General features: G+C 40.5%; 1 long non-coding RNA gene across 3 annotated transcripts in view; it reads left to right on the top strand.

The window, feature by feature from the left end:
- LOC136875608 (uncharacterized) overlaps positions 1-19,674 on the top strand; it is an 84,769-nt gene extending 65,095 nt beyond the window's left edge. For all 3 annotated transcript variants that reach the window (XR_011018416.1, XR_010860492.2, XR_010860490.2), the window contains one exon: positions 19,563-19,674. This is a non-coding gene — a long non-coding RNA (uncharacterized lncRNA). The remainder of the gene's footprint in view (positions 1-19,562) is intronic.
- Positions 19,675-20,276: the final 602 nt, after the last annotated feature.

Here is a 20,276-nt window from a genome sequence, read left to right as displayed (position 1 = left end):
CCAAAAAGGTCTCCCAATGGGTGCCCCAGCTTCAGGGATCATGGCAGAGATATTATGGATCATTTGGAAAGTACTAAAATCAACGACATTAAACTTTCTGGACGTGTTACTTAAACGGTATGTTTTCCATCATCGACCACATCACGAATGGGGAAGAAGTATTCAAGCAGTTGAATAAGATCATCAGAATCATTATCTAAAGGCTTTGCCTTGTCGCTGCAACCATTGATCTCTTCTCTCTGCGATCCTTTTCATCTCTCCAAAACCTGGGCATCCCATCATCTCAACTACCTCTTCAATGATCTTCTTCCGTGGTTTCGCTCTGCCTTTCTTTCCCATCACCTTGCCTTCGAACAAGTTCTTTATGAAGTCATTATGCCTGAGAATGTGACCAAAAACTGATGCTTTTCTCCTTTTTATCATTGTTATTAAACGTCTCTGGGTGTTTATTTCTCTAAGCACTGCTTCATTAGTTTTCTTCTCAATCCAGCTACTGTAGTTCTTGTCATCTTCCTCCATAGCCACATTTCCAATACCTCTAATCGTTTCACGTTCTCCTTGAAGAGAGTCCATCCTTCACAGCCATATAGCAGCACACTCCAAATGAATGTTTTGATAAACAATTTCTTTTGTTCACTATCTAAGGATTTATTAATTAAGAGCTGCTTCTTCTCCTCAAAAGCTTTCTTACACAGGGAAGTTCTTCCTTTTATTTCCACAGTGCATCTGTTGTCATCGGTAGTAACTGATCCTAAGTAGCAGAACTTGTGCACCTGTTTTATTAAAATATTTCCAATTCTGAGATGTGCTGGTGGCTTCATTTTAGATTTGCTTGCAACCATAACATTAGTCTTGGAAATCTTTTAAGATGGATGTTAATTTGTTGAGCATGATCTGCATGTTCTTCTTGTTGTCAGCCAGAAGTGCGATGTCGTCAGCAAGTCTAATACAGTGTACAGTTGTTCCATTTATTTTAATGCCAGGTATTTTTGATTTAAAAATTTTCATAGCCTCTTCAATGTACAGATTAAGTAGAAATGGTGATAAGGAACACCCCTGTCTTACTCCTTTCCTGATCCTCACCTTGCATTCTGTTTTATTTCTTTCAATGATTACTCTTTGATTGATGTAGAGGTTTAGTATTGCTTTTCTGTCTTTCCAGTCCAAATGAATATCCTTCATAATTCTGAACAATCTTTTCCACTGAACATTGTCAAAAGCTTTTTCCAGGTCTACAAAAGCTACCTATATGTGTATGTATGTATTTCTGTTAAGCTCTAGTCTTCTCTCCAAGATGGTTTTAAGTGCTATAATAGCTTCTCTCATTCCTACTCCTTTCCTAAACCCAAAATGATCATCATCTAGATTCTGCTCAATTTTCATTTTGATTCTATTTTTTAATATGAATGTAAATAAGATGGTCCCACAGATTAAATTCACGTCAGAAACTGAAACTGAATTTTCTGGAAACCCAAACAGTCAATGCCATTAGATGAAATTCTGTGCATCTGGAAGCTCATTAAAGAGCCACATTTCACACTCTAATCCACAGAGCCTTTGATATACCTTTGTCGGACAAAGATTGAAAGAACGAATTGAATATTATTTACTTCATCGCGGGAAAAATGGTTTCACTAGGCAGTGTATTGACAAAATTATTAGGAAAGTGAGAATAAACTGGTTTCAACATTAATTAGAGAATCCAAAAAGAAAGAAAGTAATTATGTAATTTTCACTTAAAGTTATAAGAATATATACAAAATAACAAATATTTTTAAGAGACGCGATGTAAGGGTATCCTTTAAGACAGTTAATCATAATTCTCAGCTTTTCAACAATCATCACACGGTTAATAAGGTCAAGGATAAATATCAGCAATCTGGAGTATATAAACTTAATTGTAATCAATGTCCAGCAAGTTATGTGGGGCAGATTGGACGCAATTTTGCTATTAGCAGACTGGATGCAACTTTGCTATTAGATACAAAGAACATGTTAATGCCTCAAAATATACACTGAGACCTCATTAGTGCATTCCTTATTAACACGTTTTCCCGCTTACCACGTCATAAATTCGAAGTCCGGATTCTCATCATATTAAAACTATATAAAAATACCTCACTCATCGCATCACAAATTTTCGCTATTACCACATAGTAGTATCACATTTTTCCTAGACTTGAAAATGATACTGTATTTGTCATCCCTTCTGAAAGAAATGTAATTTACAGTTCGGGTAAAAGCCATCGCCACAGTTGTGTGATTACAGGAAAAGGCCTTTGTGAACTTCAGAGGTGCCAGTTAGCAGCGAGATTGCTGAATAGCAGAGTGAGCCTGTTTGTGCTTGTATTTCGCACTCTATTCAGAAGGTAGAATGTATTTTGTGTTGAGTGGTACAGTGAAATGTAGGTAATGTTTGTCGCGTGATACGGTAGCCTACATCTGGATTAGAAACATAATCTTGTGAAATTGACTAGTGTGGTGCATATTTGTCTCGTGATAGCCTAGTTATGGACATGGAAAATGTGAAATTCATTAATAACTCAATGAAGACAAAATTAAAGTCTGTCGGAAAGTGGACTGGCACAAGTGTGCAGAGGTCACAAAATGTTGAAACTTGCACTTTCGAATTTCGACTCGATCACCCAAGTTGGTCAGAGTTTTGTTCTATTCAAAATGACGGCCAAAGTTATTCCTCGCAGTTGCACATGATCAAATGTAACCTCCAATTCACTGTCTTAAGAGTTTGACCAGAAAATAATGTTTAACAACCCACTGTTCCGAAATAAAAGGCTTCTACTGACATTTGTTTTAGAAAGAGTGTGATCCGCAGAAATACTTTGATATTTTTGTTGGCCCCTGTTCATATGTTTTCATATTTGTTGTCTGGTGTTTTTCACACCTTTCAGTGTACCACTACTTGTTATTTTATAATCCCCACCAGAAAAGGTTTTCATATTTGTTCTCTCTTGTTTTCACACCTTTTAATACTTTACTCTCATCTTTAGAAATGGTAGATAGGCCTATACTTTTCAATGTACCCGCGGATACACGACATAAAATACCCTCATGTCGAAAAAAGTCGTATCTAGTGTTTCCATATCCCTGCTGGATAGTTTTTATTTGTATATTTGTATATTCATTAGTACGTTTTCTCACTTAACATGTCCTTTTTTTCCTTGTGCCCTGCCGAAACATCTTAACGAGGTTTCACTGTAATCTATTTTCAGCCATGAGCTCCCACTTGGTTGATTTTAATCATTCATTCACCTCTTTGGAGCAACGTCTTTGGATTTTATATTTAAGTAGGAAAGGTAATTTCCTTAATATCTGTGAAAACATCTTTATAAATTTTGATCAGAAATGTAATCCCTCTTACAATTTAAATGAGATTTCAGAGGAGTTAAACATTCTTACTGAAGAAATTACTGATAAATTCCTCAAGCTAGGCTCCTCATTAGGTCAACACTCTCTCCCTCCCCCCTCCCACGCTGGGTCAGCCCCTCCTAGATAGCTCGCCTCCCAAACGACTTCCCAGTACAGCACTTAGTTAGGCGCTGGAACTCAAGGTGAGCCAGGCCGATTCGGACAGGGCAGAACGTGAGTAGCCGGATGTGCCAGTACATTACTTAAGACTTGAACCGTGTGTTTGGTCTCCTCCCGCCTTAAAGGACTTGGTTCCTGTGCTGTGCTCCTGGCGAGCTCATTGAAAATTTACTACCATCATTGTGCGTATTTCTGAATGTCCTAGGCATTGATTGTGTAATAAATGTGTCTCTCCCTGTTCCTCACTTATGGCTCCATGGACAAGGAATTCTTTCCGTCCTGGGGCGTCCCTCCGTATTTGCATTTCTTTCGTATGTCGATCGTCTGCCATGCTCCCTCGCGTGTACTTACCCCCTCCCGGCTTCTCCGAGAGAGGGGCGTGATGACGTTGGTATCGGGACCTACCCCTCCCGGCGAGCCAGTGTGCCTCGCCGGGCGGTGGTCCGTCTCACTTACCTGCTGCTCTTGGTGGAGAGCACTACTCTTGGGTCGAACCAAGGACCGTGAGAGGGGCATGGGAGGTAAGATCTACTGGTTTGCTATGTGTTGGTAGGATGATGGGAGGAACTAGGAACTTGTACAGTTATGTAACGCCATGTATCTGGTTGTAATTGATCAGGAACGGCTTGGTGCCGAGATATTTTGTGAAAGTAACGTAAAGTAACTTAAAGTGTTGTACGTTTCTTGTAACATGAAAGAAAGATTCCAGAATGTTCTGGACGTGTAGTCGGGAAGTATGCGTGTCATTGTGAGTTCACTGATAGTAGAGTTTTCCTTACCTTGTAACTGGCGAGCTGTATATACGTTGTAGCGCTGTAGTGATTAGTAAGACATTCATTTGGTACCAAGGTGCGCAGCTTACGTTATGTTAAGCCTTTTATTAGAAGAGTGGAATTCCTCTTATATTTTACAAGGATGAGAAATGGAAACGGGTTAAAACCCTTCTTTAGTTATGTTATGTTGGTTTTCGTGCGCTTCCGAATTGGTTTGTTTTACTGTGTCTATGAATAAAGTTGTTGTCAAGCTGTTTGAATTGGGACTTGACATTATCCTCTGGGTTGGACCCTACATTTATGTCCAGATCCCTGGCCCGCTCTCCTTTGGGTCATCCTGCCGGGGGTACACCACAGTGGTGGCAGCCAGGAGCGTGGTTCGATCTGGATTTCCTTTTTTTTTCATTTACTTGCGAAATTTGAGCTCCCAGAGCTCTCTCGTCTCGGTGCTTGTAATTTTGCCTTGTGTGTTGTATCATTTACACGATGTCTGCTCGCGACATTATTTATCCGGGAGCTTTGCGGAAGGAGGAATTGCTGTATGAGTTAGCAATACGTAATTTGGAATCGAAAGGGACAGTTAAGGCCGATGAACTCTTGTTGAGGAACAATTTACATCGGAATGTCTCAGCGGCCTGTTATACCGAAAGCGAGGTCACGAGTTCGGTATCCCTTATTGAGACTAACCTCTCTGATATCGCCTCAGTGATGGATTTTCTGGAGAGCGACGTCGCTTCGCCCCATCAACTTAAGAGAGTGCAGGGTCGTTTGATGCATTATGTTCATCGTGTAGGTGATTTGCTGTCATTAGAATTAAAGGAGGAGGTGTTAAATCAGGTTCAGGATTTACAGGTCAAATCTTCTACACTTTTAGAGAAAGTTGAGACTTGGCTAGCTGACCCGTCCATCAAGACTAAGCCAGTGTTACCTTCCACTGCGGCGGTGGTAGGCGAGTTAAACCAACCCACTCCTGACCTTGGGCCCGACGGGCAGCGAACTTCCCTCGAGCCGCATTTCTCATCTTTAGAGCGTTCTTCAAAACAGACTACGAGGCAACAGCCACCTTTGTCGCCGCAGGTTTCACCATTTTCGAGTATTCCTCACCCATTGAATAACATGCTGAAGGACAGCCCGCGCTACTCAGTGAATTCGGCGAGTGATGTGGTTGCATTTCTTCGTTTTCTTGTCGAATTCTTGGATCACGCTCAAGTATTTGGGTTGACGCATGCACAAATTTTACAGGTGATCTATCCGCATACTGTTGGAGTTCTTTCTGATAAGATTGTTAATGCTATATCGGAACAATTATCGTTGCATCAGTTTCATGCCCATATACTAACTCACTTTATCCCCGCTAGGGCTCTTAATTCTTTGGTGCAACAATTCTACTTTCGTGTGCAACGTTTAAATGAGACCTTATCAGAATTTATTTCTGACATTAAATTTTATGCCAGGGTATTCGCACTTGATTATACGGAGGAGCAGGTGGTTTCGACTATCGTGGAAGGGATTACTCCGTCGTATCGTTCTTGCTTGTGTTTTGTGTCTCAGCCTCGTAACTTTGCCGAGTTGGAAGCTATGGTCGTCTCGGCGGAGGGCATTCGACATGCCGACTCGCTTCGCGATCCTGGTCTTTCTTCTGGCCGGGGTGTATCTGAGCGTGCTGTTACTCGTAAACCCGCCCCGTTAAAAATATGTTTTGGCTGCGGCGCGTCTGATCATCTCCGTAATAAGTGCCCTTCTCGATCTCTTCAGGCACAAGGGCCTAGCCGTGGTTCGAGTACCGAGGGGCCGCCTAGGGTTTCGAAGGTTGTATGTTTTCGCTGTGGGACCCCGGGTCATGTAGCGAGGGATTGCACGAAAGGGCCGAAAGGTATCTGACTAGACCGGCAAAAGGCCAGGGACAGGCTCATTAATTCGCCGTCGCCTAGTCAAAATCATCGTACGACTCCAGGTGAACGTTTGTCATCCTGTCCTGCCGAATGTTTGCAGATAACGACCGAGAATAAGGGGGTAGCTCCATTTGTCAAGGCCGAGATTAATAATGAGCCAGTGACGGCACTCTTAGATACTGGAAGTGTTGTTTCCTTTGTAAGCGAGAAGTGGTTTGGTCTGCATAAATCTGTGTGTAAATTTCCCGTCGTCCACCCGGTTTCCTTTTCCTGTGTGGCTGCTAATTCTTCTAGAGTTGAAGTCTTGGGAGTTGTGAAGTGTAAGATTCGTGTTGCTAATTTTTCGTGGAAATTTCCGTTGTATGTGGCCAAAGATTTACCGTGTCCTGTAATCTTTGGATCTGATTTTTTCGCTTACTCAGGCTTGGTTTTGGATATACAGGAAGGGTCCTGCTGGTTCAAATTTTGTCGTGATGTTCGGATTCCTGTATTGCGGTCTAACTCGAGTTCTTCTTTTGCCGTGGTGCCCTCTGAGGACGAAAAGGGCTCCGATCTTAGCCATTTGCCCGAGGATCAGGCCAAGAGCATTAGGGAGTTGTGTGATGCCTTTCCCGAGGTTCTGACGAAAAATTGGGGATGACTAACTTGTTGGAGTACAAGATAGAGGTCTCAGATTCTATTCCTGTTAGGAGTCCGCCCTATCGTCTTTCTCCCCCAAAAATGCGAGCATTGAAGGAGATCATCGATAACATGTTGCAGGAGGGAATAATTCGGCCTTCCACGTCCGCTTACTCCTCACCCATATTTCTCGTGCCTAAGCCTCAGGGAGGTTACCGTCCAGTTTTGGATTATAGGTCATTGAATAAGAAGGTGATATTGCAATCTGTTCCGCTCCCAGACTTGCATTCCTGTTTTTCGTGGTTCAGAAAGGCTAGGTATTTTACCGTCCTGGATTTGAACCAGGCATATTATCAAATCCCTTTGGCAGAGGAGTCCCGTCATTTGACAGCCTTCGCAACCGACTGGAACCTCTACGAATTTTGTCGATTGCCCTTTGGCATTTCCACTGGCGCTGCGGTGCTTAGTAGGCTTCTAGATCAGTTGTTTTCGGATATTAAATTCAGTTATCTTTATCATTACCTCGACGATGTCGTCATCTATTCGGAAACCTTTGAGGAGCACCTTGACCACCTGCGCGAAGTGTTGTCTAGACTGCGTAACGCTGGCCTGACGGTTAAATTGTCGAAGGTTTCCTTTGCAAAGCCGCAGATGTCCTTTTTAGGCCATATAGTGTCATCTAATGGAGTTTCAGTCGACCAGTCTCGCACCCGGGCCATTGATGAGTTCAGACCCCCACAGGACGTTAAAGGCGTCGCCCGCTTCATCGGGATGGTAAACTTCTTCCGTAAGTTTATCCCTAACCTTGCTAAGCGTGCTGGGCCTCTTAACGCCCTCCGGCGTAAAGGGGTGAAGTTTGAATGGGGTACTTCACAACAAGCAGCCTTCGAGGATCTGAAGTTGGCTATAACTAATGCTCCCATACTTGCGATGCCCGATTTTTCCAAAACCTTCATTGTTCAGACCGATGCTTCAGCCTCGGCGGTTGCAGCTGTCTTAATGCAGGAATCCGACCTGGGCCGGCGACCTGTTGCTTACGCTTCCAGGACCTTGACTCCTCTTGAAAGTAAATATTCAGTCTATGAGTTAGAGGGTTTGGCTGTGTTGTTTGCCCTAGAGAGGTTTCGAATGTATTTAGAACATGTAAAATTCGAGCTTGAAACCGATAACCAAGCGTTGAGCTGGGTCCTGGGTAAACCTAGGAAAACGGGCCGTCTAGCTCGGTGGGCCATAAGAATATCGGCGTTTCAGTTCGATGTACGGCACATTCGAGGCTCGGACAATGTTGTGGCCGATTCGCTTAGCCGCATGTTCACTGGTCAGCCTATTCAGGATGATGACTCTTCTGACCCTGAGGTCCTAACTTCTTTACCCCTGGCTGGAGCGATCTTGACTGATGCCCCGTTGTTATACCATGATCTTGCAAAATTCCAAGTGGAAGATCCTATCTTAGGGCCTATTGTCCAGCAGTTGAAAGAAGGCAAGATTGTTAACCCATATGTGTTAAGAAATGGTGTCCTTTGCTGTCCCTCCCGCTCTGATCACAAGATGAAAGTTGTTGTTCCATCGGTATTAGTACCTATGATATTTAAATATTTCCATGAAACTCCCTTGGCTGGTCATCTGGGAGTGTTTAAGACCAGGGAGAAAATTCGCGAAAACTTTATTTGGAAGGGGCTGGATGCTGAAGTCCGTGAGATGGTCAAAGCGTGTAAGATTTGTAGGATGAGCAAGCCTGCCCTTAATACTCGGGTCGGCCTGTTGTCTTCTACCCAGGCTACGCGACCCATGCAACGTCTATTTATAGATTATGTGGGACCCCTCCCCAAGTCAAGGACGGATGGCAATAGATTTATATTTGTTTGTGTCGACGGCTTCACTCGTTTTTCTTGGTTTTTTCCGACGAGGTTAGCCACGGCAGAGTCCACCATAAGGTGTTTAAAAACCATATTTTCTTCTTTTGGTCCGAGCCAGTACTTGGTGTCCGATAATGCGAGGGCGTTCACGTCGAATTTGTTCAGAAAGTTTTGCTTTAGCCTGTCCATTACGCATGTGACAACGTCCCCGTACCACCCCCAACCCTCTTATGCAGAGAGAGTCAACCGCAATTTGCGGGCCGCTCTCATCGCCTTCCATCATGACGATGTTTTGAGATGGGACACTTCGTTGCCATGGCTGGCTTTCGCATTTAATTCTGCTGTACATGAAGCGCATCAGTTTTCTCCTGTGTCTCTTATGTTCTCCTTCGTTCCCAACTCTCCACTCAGTAATCTCTGGAACATTGATGAACTGTTACCAGAGAGGATTGACCCCCTTAACATCAGGGCAATTTGGAAAAAGGCTAAGGAAAACCTCAAGGTGTCCTATGAGAAGAAGAGAGAACGTTACAATGAGGGGCGCCGACCGACCGATCTCGCTGTAGGAGATAATGTTTTTGTTAAGAATTTCGTGCCTTCCGGGAAGCTCGCTCCTAGATTCCGTGGACCGTATGAAATTATGGATTTCTTAACGCCGGTCACCTTGTTGGTAAAGGATCCGGAGACGGAGAGAGTCTTCCGAGTTCATCTTTCGCAAGTAAAGCCTGCTTAGCGTTTCAGCTACGGGTACCTTGGTTTCATGTGGTATGAAGCTTTAACTCGGTTATCCGGAGAGTTTTGACTCATTTCCATTCTTGTCGGAGATATGCTCTTCCCTTAGTTAGTTTAAGTTTGTTCTTCCCTTTTTAAGAAAAACAAATCTGGATGTATTATTTATTTATTATGAATGATTTAGTGTGAGTCCTCCCGGAGTCCTATCGCACCCGTACTGCTCCCATGCCCCCGGTCCGGTCCCCTACACTGCATTGGTCCCCTGTACCCTGTACCGGTGGATGGATATCTTTCGACATCTTTGCTGGCCTTCTGCTTTATTTTACAGTGGACTGGAGTATCCACCTACGCCCACTGCTCCATGAGAAGGGCCCCTCGTGGCTGCGATTCCTGGCGATCATTGACTCCAGCCGCCGTGTCTTACGGCTACCGAGTTCAGAAGGATTGGGATTTCCAGCGTCTGAGTTGCCTAAGGAGGCTCCGAGACGGTCCGCTACTGTGGCCGTTGTCCTGCATGCATGCCGCTCAAGGTTTGGTTGGGTTGTATCCCAGCTATGATGGTTGCCGGCCCTGATGGCCCACCTTTCCCCTGGCGATTGCTGGGGACATCTTCATTGAACTGAATGTTGCCATATCCCGGGATATACTTGTCAAAGACTCGCTACTTCATTGTGGTGTACAGTAAGAAACTATTTTTGATACAGCAAGAATGTAAAGTCAGAGATAGGCTTGGCAAAGACTCGCTACTTCATTATGGGGTATAGTAAGAAAGTAATTTCAGTGCTAATCTTGGCAAGAACTCGCTATTTCGTTTAATGTACAGCAAGAATGTAAATTCAGAGATAATCTTGGACTCACTACGTCATTTTGGTGACCAGCAAGAGTATTAATTTTATATATTATCTGGGCAAAGACTTGTGTCTTCATTTTTATGTGCAGCAAGATGTTACTTTTGTATATAGTTATTTATTGTAAAGCAAGAACACTATTGTATATCCAGCAAGTATTCAAGATAATGAACTTTATGCGGCTGATCTTTATGGAAGGAAAACACTTTGGTCAACCCTGGGTTGGTGTTTTGGGGGGGAGGTCTGAACCGTGTGTTTGGTCTCCTCCCGCCTTAAAGGACTTGGTTCCTGTGCTGTGCTCCTGGCGAGCTCATTGAAAATTTACTACCATCATTGTGCGTATTTCTGAATGTCCTAGGCATTGATTGTGTAATAAATGTGTCTCTCCCTGTTCCTCACTTATGGCTCCATGGACAAGGAATTCTTTCCGTCCTGGGGCGTCCCTCCGTATTTGCATTTCTTTCGTATGTCGATCGTCTGCCATGCTCCCTCGCGTGTACTTACCCCCTCCCGGCTTCTCCGAGAGAGGGGCGTGATGACGTTGGTATCGGGACCTACCCCTCCCGGCGAGCCAGTGTGCCTCGCCGGGCGGTGGTCCGTCTCACTTACCTGCTGCTCTTGGTGGAGAGCACTACTCTTGGGTCGAACCAAGGACCGTGAGAGGGGCATGGGAGGTAAGATCTACTGGTTTGCTATGTGTTGGTAGGATGATGGGAGGAACTAGGAACTTGTACAGTTATGTAACGCCATGTATCTGGTTGTAATTGATCAGGAACGGCTTGGTGCCGAGATATTTTGTGAAAGTAACGTAAAGTAACTTAAAGTGTTGTACGTTTCTTGTAACATGAAAGAAAGATTCCAGAATGTTCTGGACGTGTAGTCGGGAAGTATGCGTGTCATTGTGAGTTCACTGATAGTAGAGTTTTCCTTACCTTGTAACTGGCGAGCTGTATATACGTTGTAGCGCTGTAGTGATTAGTAAGACATTCATTTGGTACCAAGGTGCGCAGCTTACGTTATGTTAAGCCTTTTATTAGAAGAGTGGAATTCCTCTTATATTTTACAAGGATGAGAAATGGAAACGGGTTAAAACCCTTCTTTAGTTATGTTATGTTGGTTTTCGTGCGCTTCCGAATTGGTTTGTTTTACTGTGTCTATGAATAAAGTTGTTGTCAAGCTGTTTGAATTGGGACTTGACATTATCCTCTGGGTTGGACCCTACATTTATGTCCAGATCCCTGGCCCGCTCTCCTTTGGGTCATCCTGCCGGGGGTGCGGCACAAGACTAATTAGCCAATTTATTTTATTTTTGCTTAAGATTATTTCTATGTTTAGGCCTACATTATTATTATTACAGCTCAACTCTCAAAGCAACTTATGCAGTTCAAATCAAATATTCCACCTCCTTGTAAATTTGCTTACAAAGCAACCAAGGCTTGCATCACTCTGTGCACATTACAGACAATTACACAGCAGTCAACAACGAGTGCATCAAGTATTCATTCATCACACAAACAGGCTCACCTAAGATTTTAATCCATGTTGTTTTAAATTCTGATGTTTTAGTATCATTATGACATGACGTTCCATACGTCGTATTTTAGCTGGACACAATCATTTTTGAATTTTTATACTTAATATGTTCAATATCCTTGTTAGAATTTTAAGGTCTGTACATTTATTTTTCGACTGAAGATGTCCTGCACTTGTCCCATTACTTAAAAAGAAAAAACTTATCATTGCAGTGTCTAATGAGTCAAATGCTCAAAATATTTTAAAATATTCTCCATCAGCAGATCTTCAGAAAATTAGAACAGGATGTGAGTGAAACACAATTTGGATTCAGAAATGTGCTAGGAACAAGGAAAATGTTGTTCACCCATAATGTGCTATTACAGAGGTGCTTGGAAGTCAACCAACCAGTGTTTTCTTTTTGGACAATATTTGTCATGACTACCTCATACAACTGCCCAGGAGGAAGAATTTGGACATAAAGGACATTCGAATCACCAGCAACTTTCATTACAATCAGACTGTTGTAATTAAGGAAGGGAGGGTTTTTGCTGATGGCATAGAAATAAGGCATGAGACAGGATTGTGTCCTTCCATCCTCCCCCCTCCTCCCATTATTATTTCCATATTTAAGTAGTTCTGAAGGAAGAAATGGCAGTTATCAAAGTTAACGATTAACTAGATAGCAACTTATTAACAACTACCAAAAGACTGAGTCATGGAAGCTAGTGAGCAGTTGGCTTAACACTTAATGTCAGCAAGACTCATTGTATGATAATATGTACAATACTACATCTAGGTAACTTGATGATCAATGGAGAAACAGTACAGAAAGTATCAAAATACAAGTATTTAGGCACTAATTGTGAATGATGACAATGACTGTACTGAAATAAAGACCAGAATATACCAACCAGAAACTGTATTCAATAAATTGAGCAAAGTGTTCTGCAGCAAGGACCTTAGTCTAAATCTAAAGACCAGATTTGAAATGTTACATCGTCTTGGTCTTGTTCTGTGGAGTGGAAACCTGGGCTCTGAAGAAAAGGGAAATGAAAAGGTTGGAGGCTTTTGAACTGCAGACTTACAGAAGAATATTGCGATGGAGTTGGATAGCTTGGTTCACAAATGATGAAGTAATGAGACAGGTGAGGAAAAGAAAGGAAGCCTTAAATTCAGTCAAGGGCCTTTGATGTTAGGCTCCTTAAAACAACAAGCATCATCAAGCATCATCAAATTCAGTCAAGATCAGAAAGCTGTAATCCTTGGTTATGTGGTGCGAGGATAGGAATATCACCTATTACAGTTGGTCACTCAAGGGAAGATACAAAGCATTAGATCACACGGAAGAAGATACATTTCTACTGTAGCACTACTGAACTATTGTGGGTTGCAACATCTAAAGCCCAGATCACTGTGGCTGTTGGCAAACTTTTGAGAGAAAATGGCACTTGAAGAAGATGAAGTACTGAGACTTCAGAAGAAATTTAGTAAAAGATTTTATTAATCCTTTACAAGTCCAACTTTACATAGTAGAGAATCCTGTGTTTTATGTTTTTATAATGCCATATTTAACAAATTTTATATCCAAATGGACTTACTGTTTTTAGCTTGAAAAATGTCCTGTTATTCATCAAAATGAGTATATGGACATAAAAATAAAAATATGTCATGCAAAGATAACATAAGCACAAATTCAAAATTCTTTCTATTTTTTTTAAGTTTCACTGACACTGTTTGACTATGAAATAACTTTTAGATTTTACATTTTCGCCACATCCATGGTGTCTGAATAGTGCCACCTCAGATTCTATTCATCCATAGATTTCAATTTTGGCCTGAGGTTTGGAATAGGTTTTCAGTTGAGGTAGTTGAGAAACTACCTGATATGAAAGGCAGTGAACTTGGTCAGGAAAGCCAAGTAATGAGGCTGAAGAAGATAACATTAACCAAACAACTGAGTCATGGAAGCTAGTCAGCAATCGGCTTAACACTTAATGTCAGCAAGACGCATTGTATGGTAACATGTTGAACACTACACCTAGGTAGACCGAGCTCGATAGCTGCAGTCGCTTAAGTGCGGCCAGTATCCAGTAATCGGGAGATAGTGGGTTCGAGCCCCACTGTCGGCAGCCCTGAAAATGGTTTTCCGTGGTTTCCCATTTTCACACCAGGCAAATGCCGGGGCTGTACCTTAATTAAGGCCACGGCCGCTTCCTTCCAATTCCTAGACCATTCCTATCCCATCGTCGCCGTAAGACATATCTGTGTCGGTGCGACGTAAAGCAAATAGCAAAAAAAAAAACACCTAGGTAGCTTATATATATTCCAGACTAGTATGTTGCCGGCCTCACAAAACTCCAATATCGGGAGGCCATTTGACTAGACAGCAGTAATTTAAGCAGGTCAAAGCTCCTGATAAGCTACGAGGCATGTTTTATAAGTATCGTTTTGATATAGAAAAAAAGTAATGCAATTTTTTAAACAATTCCTTTTTTACATATAAGCCTGTACTTTAAAGTAAGTTCCAAACATACTGTATTAAGACACTTGTCATATCATGAAACCAGCTTCTGAATTCCATCCTCATAGAAATCTAATGCCTGATGTGCCAGCCACTGGAGCACGGTCGTTTTTTAGGTCATCATCATCATCGTGGTGCCGATCTCCTAAATGCTTTTTCTGGTGCAGAAACAAGTGATAGTCACTAGGCGCTAGGCCAGGACTATATGGAGGAGATCAAATTGTTCCCAACCTAATAAAGTGATGAGGTCTCGGGTTCAAATAGCTGTGTAAGGTCACGCATTTTCATGAAACAAAAGAATCCCCTTTGTGAGCATGCCATACCGTGTATTTGGAATTGCACAACGGAGTTAACATAAGGTCTCATAATAAGTCTCAGCATTTATTGTGTCAACTCAGTGCAAAAAATCCACAAGCAACACTTCCTGCCTATCCCTAAACACAGTTTACGAGCTGAAATTGTTTACTTTCACTTCACTTTCTTGGGTGATGTTGAGTGTGTCCATTCCATAGATTGCTGTTTTGATTCTGGCATAACATAAGCCACCCGTGTTTCGTCGCCGGTGACAGTTCGACTTACGGACACATCACCTTCATTACTATACCATTCAAAGAAAGTCAAAGCACTGCCTACGCGTTTGGTTTTGTAAACTTCTGTCAGCATCCTCAGTACCCATTGTGAGCACAACTTCCAATAATCTAGCTATCCTCCCCACAATTTCATAAAGAACACTCCTTGATGCTTCTCGTCGTGGACCTTAGTACGGCCTTTGTTAAATGCTTTAACTCATCTTCTTACCATTCCTTCACTCATAGTGTGTTCTCCATACACTTCACTAATCTGCCAATGAATTTCAACAGCTTTCACGTCTTTTGCATTTAGAAAACAAATTACAACGCGCACGTTACACTTGGCGGGACCATTAATTGTCAGAGGCATTTTCAACATGCACAACCAAACGTAAATGCAGGTGAATACTTTCGTAATGATGTTTGTGGCTAGCCAACAAATGTACTACTGAGCGCATGTGCTCTGAAACACAACCGAAGCGCTGCAGCGGCCATATTTAAAAGTGGTACTTACTTAAAAGACATGCCTTCGTATGTTGACTACTTTACTTCCCCTCCCCCGTCTGAGGAACAATGGGCTAAGTAACATAATGACTGACGTATAGAATCTCTGGCATAGTTTTGTCGTTTTCGTTATCGAGACACAGTTGTGCAAGCTCTATGGACCGGTAGTGGGGTGTCACCTTCTCGACCCCAAAATCACAGATGAACCAGCAGAGGTGGTGAAATTTGTGAAGGGCAGAAGAAAGTACATTTGGCCCTCCACATTGTATGATGTTGGCATGTAATAAATCTGTGATGACACATTTGGTGTTTACCCAACAAAAGTAAATAAAACTGATAGATCGCCCAGTGGAGATCCGTTTCTCTACCATGTGGCAGAGTGAACCAGACATTAAAATTGGTTCACAGGCACCATAGATGGCATCAAATCAAAATGCCTGTACGTAGTATTTGAGGCAATAATAATATTCAGTAAGCACTTTACAGTTATAATGCCAATGGTTGTTAAGTGTTTGGAAACTTTTGACCGTCATTAAGGCCCTTTGATGATATACACTCCTTGACTAGCTCTTGGAATATTATTATTTAATGTGCTGTAAATGCCAAATTATTTTCAGTATTATTCAGTTGTCAGTATGAATTAGAAATCATGACTTTTGTACAAACATATGAGAAATCAGGTGGTCCTTCAAATCAGTTTAACTTAAAAGCTATGCCTCTCACTGTGACTTGGTTCAGGTAGATAATCTATTGTCTGTATGTGATATTGGACAGATGGGAGCCAGAAGTATATGCCCAATGAAATTCACATTTAAAACAGATTTGACTGTTAAGAACATCCCACTGTGAAGTATTCTATTCTGTATATACTACAGATCTCTGCATATGGTAAAGACTTGTGAAGAAATTAGTATGTTAAGTTTTACATAACTTGAGAGACATTCTATTTGACAAAAAAGAATCCACCATAAATAGAGTATAGTTTCAGCTTATTCAATGTTAATTTGCTAGTTATGACTTTCATATTTATTTACTTTTTGTAATATGCTCTGTACAGCACAATACTACTTAGTAGACTACTGTCAGAATTTAAATATAATGATTCCCTATATACACTACTGTAAACAATATGGTGCTCTTACTTTGTCATGCAAAATGGCTCTCATGGACTCAGCATTGCTAACACACAGGGCAAAAGATAAAATAGAAGTACAAGATTCCTTCTTATAGAAAATTGAGTTTGTAACATTGGTCTGTAAGGGAGTGACTTATGGTAAATCCCAGTCTTTATCAGGAACTCTCTGAAATTATTTCTTTAGAATGAGCTGGAGTTAGCTCCTTTAAGACGTAATTCCTTTGGGAAGGATGTTTCATTTTACGGTTTAATACATTGTTGTCAACAACTCGGCATATGTCTTCTGCAAGATCAGCTGCACAGAATTGTTGGTTAGGCACTCTCCTTCTACTCTGAATGTTGTGAAAGTAATCCTTGCCTAATTGGTTGGCATTTAAAAATGCATAAATACAGTAGATTGTGGACAGTTGTATTTAGTGGCATGTTAAGCAGCCCCTTTCCAGCGTAAAATTATGACACTCTAATGTCTCTTCAATTGGTATAGCGTTTAAGAAATACCAAACACACAGCATTATTATTTGCATTGTCCATGTGAATTCTGTATAAAGAATACCTTTTTTACATGACTCGATATAATGATCATAGAACCTCTTGCTTTATGTTGGTTTTGAACCATAGGAATGTAACTTTCTCATTTTAAAAAAAAATCTCACATACATCATCTAGGATTCAAATCGTGGCTACTTGGATGAAGAGCCGATGTCATTGTTGGTATATGTGTATTATTCTTCTTCTATTCTATTTGGGCCTCTATGGACCATGGAGTAACAACTTCATTATATTGGATTCGTGTTCATCTTCTTCCGTCCTTGCCTTTGATATTCTGCCAATATTGTCTCATTTGGTCGCTTATTAATTTCCTGCATTCTTCCAAGGTTTCCTTCCCTTGAAGCCTGGTATCATATATCTGAAATGGTTTCTTTCTTGAATATTATCCTGTTTCATACCCATTTTCTCCATATCTAAACGGGTTTCAGTGAGCCACCTTTCTTCCCTTCAGAGTGCACCGGGATCTTTCTTGTAAATCTTTCATGCTTCATTGTTAGGAGATGCCCATAAAACTGGACTTGTCTTTTCCTCTTAAATTCCACAGTTCATTCAGCTTCTTTGTACAGTTCATTGTTTGGCCTCATTCTTTGTTTTCCATTAACATAACTAAGCCCTAGAATCTTCCTCTCCTTCTTCTCTGTTGTATCAATCCTCTGCTTTTTAGCTCCATTACTTCAGTAGCATGCAGTCAAAATATGGAGTAAAATTGAATAGTGCTCTGCTCTCGGTGTGCATGTCATAGCATTTTAATATGTCTTAATTTTGTTCTTGAACTAATCAACTTCTTGGTGTACACATCTTTTGTTAATTGGTATGGGCAGGTCCACCTTTTGGATTCTCCCTTTGATTGCTTCTTTTTCTAAACCGTTGTATTGGATCACTTCCCCGAGATATTGAAGCTCCTAACTTTCTCTGTCTTTCCTTCGTCTGTGTTCATAATTTATAACCGTTAGGCCAGCAGACTGAAGAAAATTTTATGTTTGTCATATATTTCATTTTCTCAAATGAGATCTGTAGATTGGTCTTAATGGTGTCTTCTCTGAGGATGTTATTAGTCTCCTGGATAATTCAACATAATTCACAAGGATTGCCAGATCATCTGCAAAAGCTATGTGTATTATTATGGTGTCTGTTTTAATGTATATATTCCAGACTTTCTAGGGAGGTGATGAGAAATGAAACAGGTGAACATTAAAAAAAAAAAAAATTACAATTCCCATACACCTTGGAATACAAACTCACTTTCCTTCTAACACTGGCAAGTAGGGATGGGAATTCTTCTCGATTGAAAGTTTAGGCCTGCGATCCAAAAATGGAGTAAAATTGAATAGTGCTATGCTCACTGTTTGCATGTCATAGCATGTTCAATATGGGATTCAAAAACACTTTTAGAGGATCATATTTTTGTTTAATTTATTGTAACTTGAAACTAAGTTCTCTCTTGTTTTGTTATAATTTCCAGTTTTTATAACTACTTGTTTAGAAAAAGGGAATGAAATAGAAAAGAACATTGTTCAATCTATAAATGCAGTCTGCAAAGCGGAAGGCTACTATCAAATGCTTGACTGACTTCAAATGTTTCATAGCTTTTCAAATTGTGAATCATGTCCAACATATCTTTGCTTTTGCAACTAATACGCCGGGAATAGCATGTTCATACATTTCGTTTGGTAGCCATCAGTGTGCACAAAAAATACTCTGTATTATGGTCATTTCCATCCACCATAAGTGAAAAGTTCAAACAAAGTGGACTGATTCTGTGAGCTGTCTCAAGGGTTGACTGGAGTAAATCAGTCCTCTTACACCACATTTCTTCTCTTGTGTGTACATCCATGCAATTCGCTCATTTGCAGTGAATGAAAAACCAGTCCGCCTGCTGGTTCATTTGATTGAATGAGGCATCTTTGCATGCTGTCACGAGTGTGCCTACTCTTCTCGAGAATCTTACACGATACATCTTACCAATGAAAAGTTCTCATTTCGCATCCCTTCTTGCAAGTAATTAATGTGCAGGCAGATATTTGGTCATATACAATTTTTGTTTTTTAAACACCATCTAAATTTATTTTGCCCTGTGTGTCAGTGGTGATGTTTTGGAAAGAAAAAATCCTGTGGAAAAGATAACATTACATTGAGCCATTTTAAGTAGTGCCTGGAGATGGGCTTCATAGTAACATGGTTTATCTTTTAGTGAAATGTGTGTCTGTGGTGAGGTTTTGGAAAAAAATCATGTAGGAAAGATAACATTGAGCATTTATAATGCATTTTTAATGGGAGATGGGCTTCATAGTGAAATTTTTCAGCTGTGTTCTTTATTTTAAAATATAAAAAAAAAAAAAAAACACTAAGTCCAAAATGTAAACAAAGTGTCCTGAATGTTTGGTTGATCAGAAACACTTGTCATTCCATCTCATTGCATTATAATTGCTTCTTGTTAACTTTCCTACATTTGAAGAAGGTACCTGTTTAATTTATGTTTGTAATTTAATTTTTTTTTTGGACAGGAAACTCTACGATTCATAGAAGTTTCAACGCTGGGGCTGGACACTTGAAATGAGGTGTTGGACTTAGGGGATATTTTTAAGCACTTTTTTCAGCAAAAATCGAGAATTTTTTTGGAAATTGTCGTAAAAATTTTATTTTTTTGAAAAAATTGTTTGAATTGTTATTGGAAGGTTTTTTTATAAATTCATTTATTTTTTGAACTGTAAGTAATATTTATTTCTAAGTCCAAACTGTAAATAAACCTTTCAGATACAAAACTCATTAAGGATGATTTTTATTTAACTAACCAATATGTTACATGTAGGAATAAATATTCAGGATGTTTGGAAGGTAAGATAATACACAATGATTTAATTAATTTAAGTTCAGTTTATTTTTTATATTAGCCTCATTACAAAGAAATACATCACAATAATTATTCAACATTTGACAGTATAATTTTGCAACACATCTTCATAAGAAATTGAAATTGTCCAGTACATAATTCATAATCAGTGTGATATATTGACAATTTTTGATGAGAAATTCTATGACAAAGTGCTTGAAGTACTGTAAGGTATGGCAAACATTCTCTAATATGAAATGACTAAGAAAGCAAAGTATCTCCTATCTAATATAATCTTTCAATTGTAATTACAGTATTTGCAAAATGTAAGGGCATTTGAATCAAAGTTCTTAAACTTCAACTAAAACTGTCAAAATATGTTAAATAA

Source organism: Anabrus simplex, chromosome 6 (genome assembly GCF_040414725.1).
Source record: "Anabrus simplex isolate iqAnaSimp1 chromosome 6, ASM4041472v1, whole genome shotgun sequence".
Lineage (NCBI taxonomy): Eukaryota > Metazoa > Arthropoda > Insecta > Orthoptera > Tettigoniidae > Anabrus > Anabrus simplex.
This window is presented reverse-complemented; position numbering and strand designations above follow the sequence as displayed.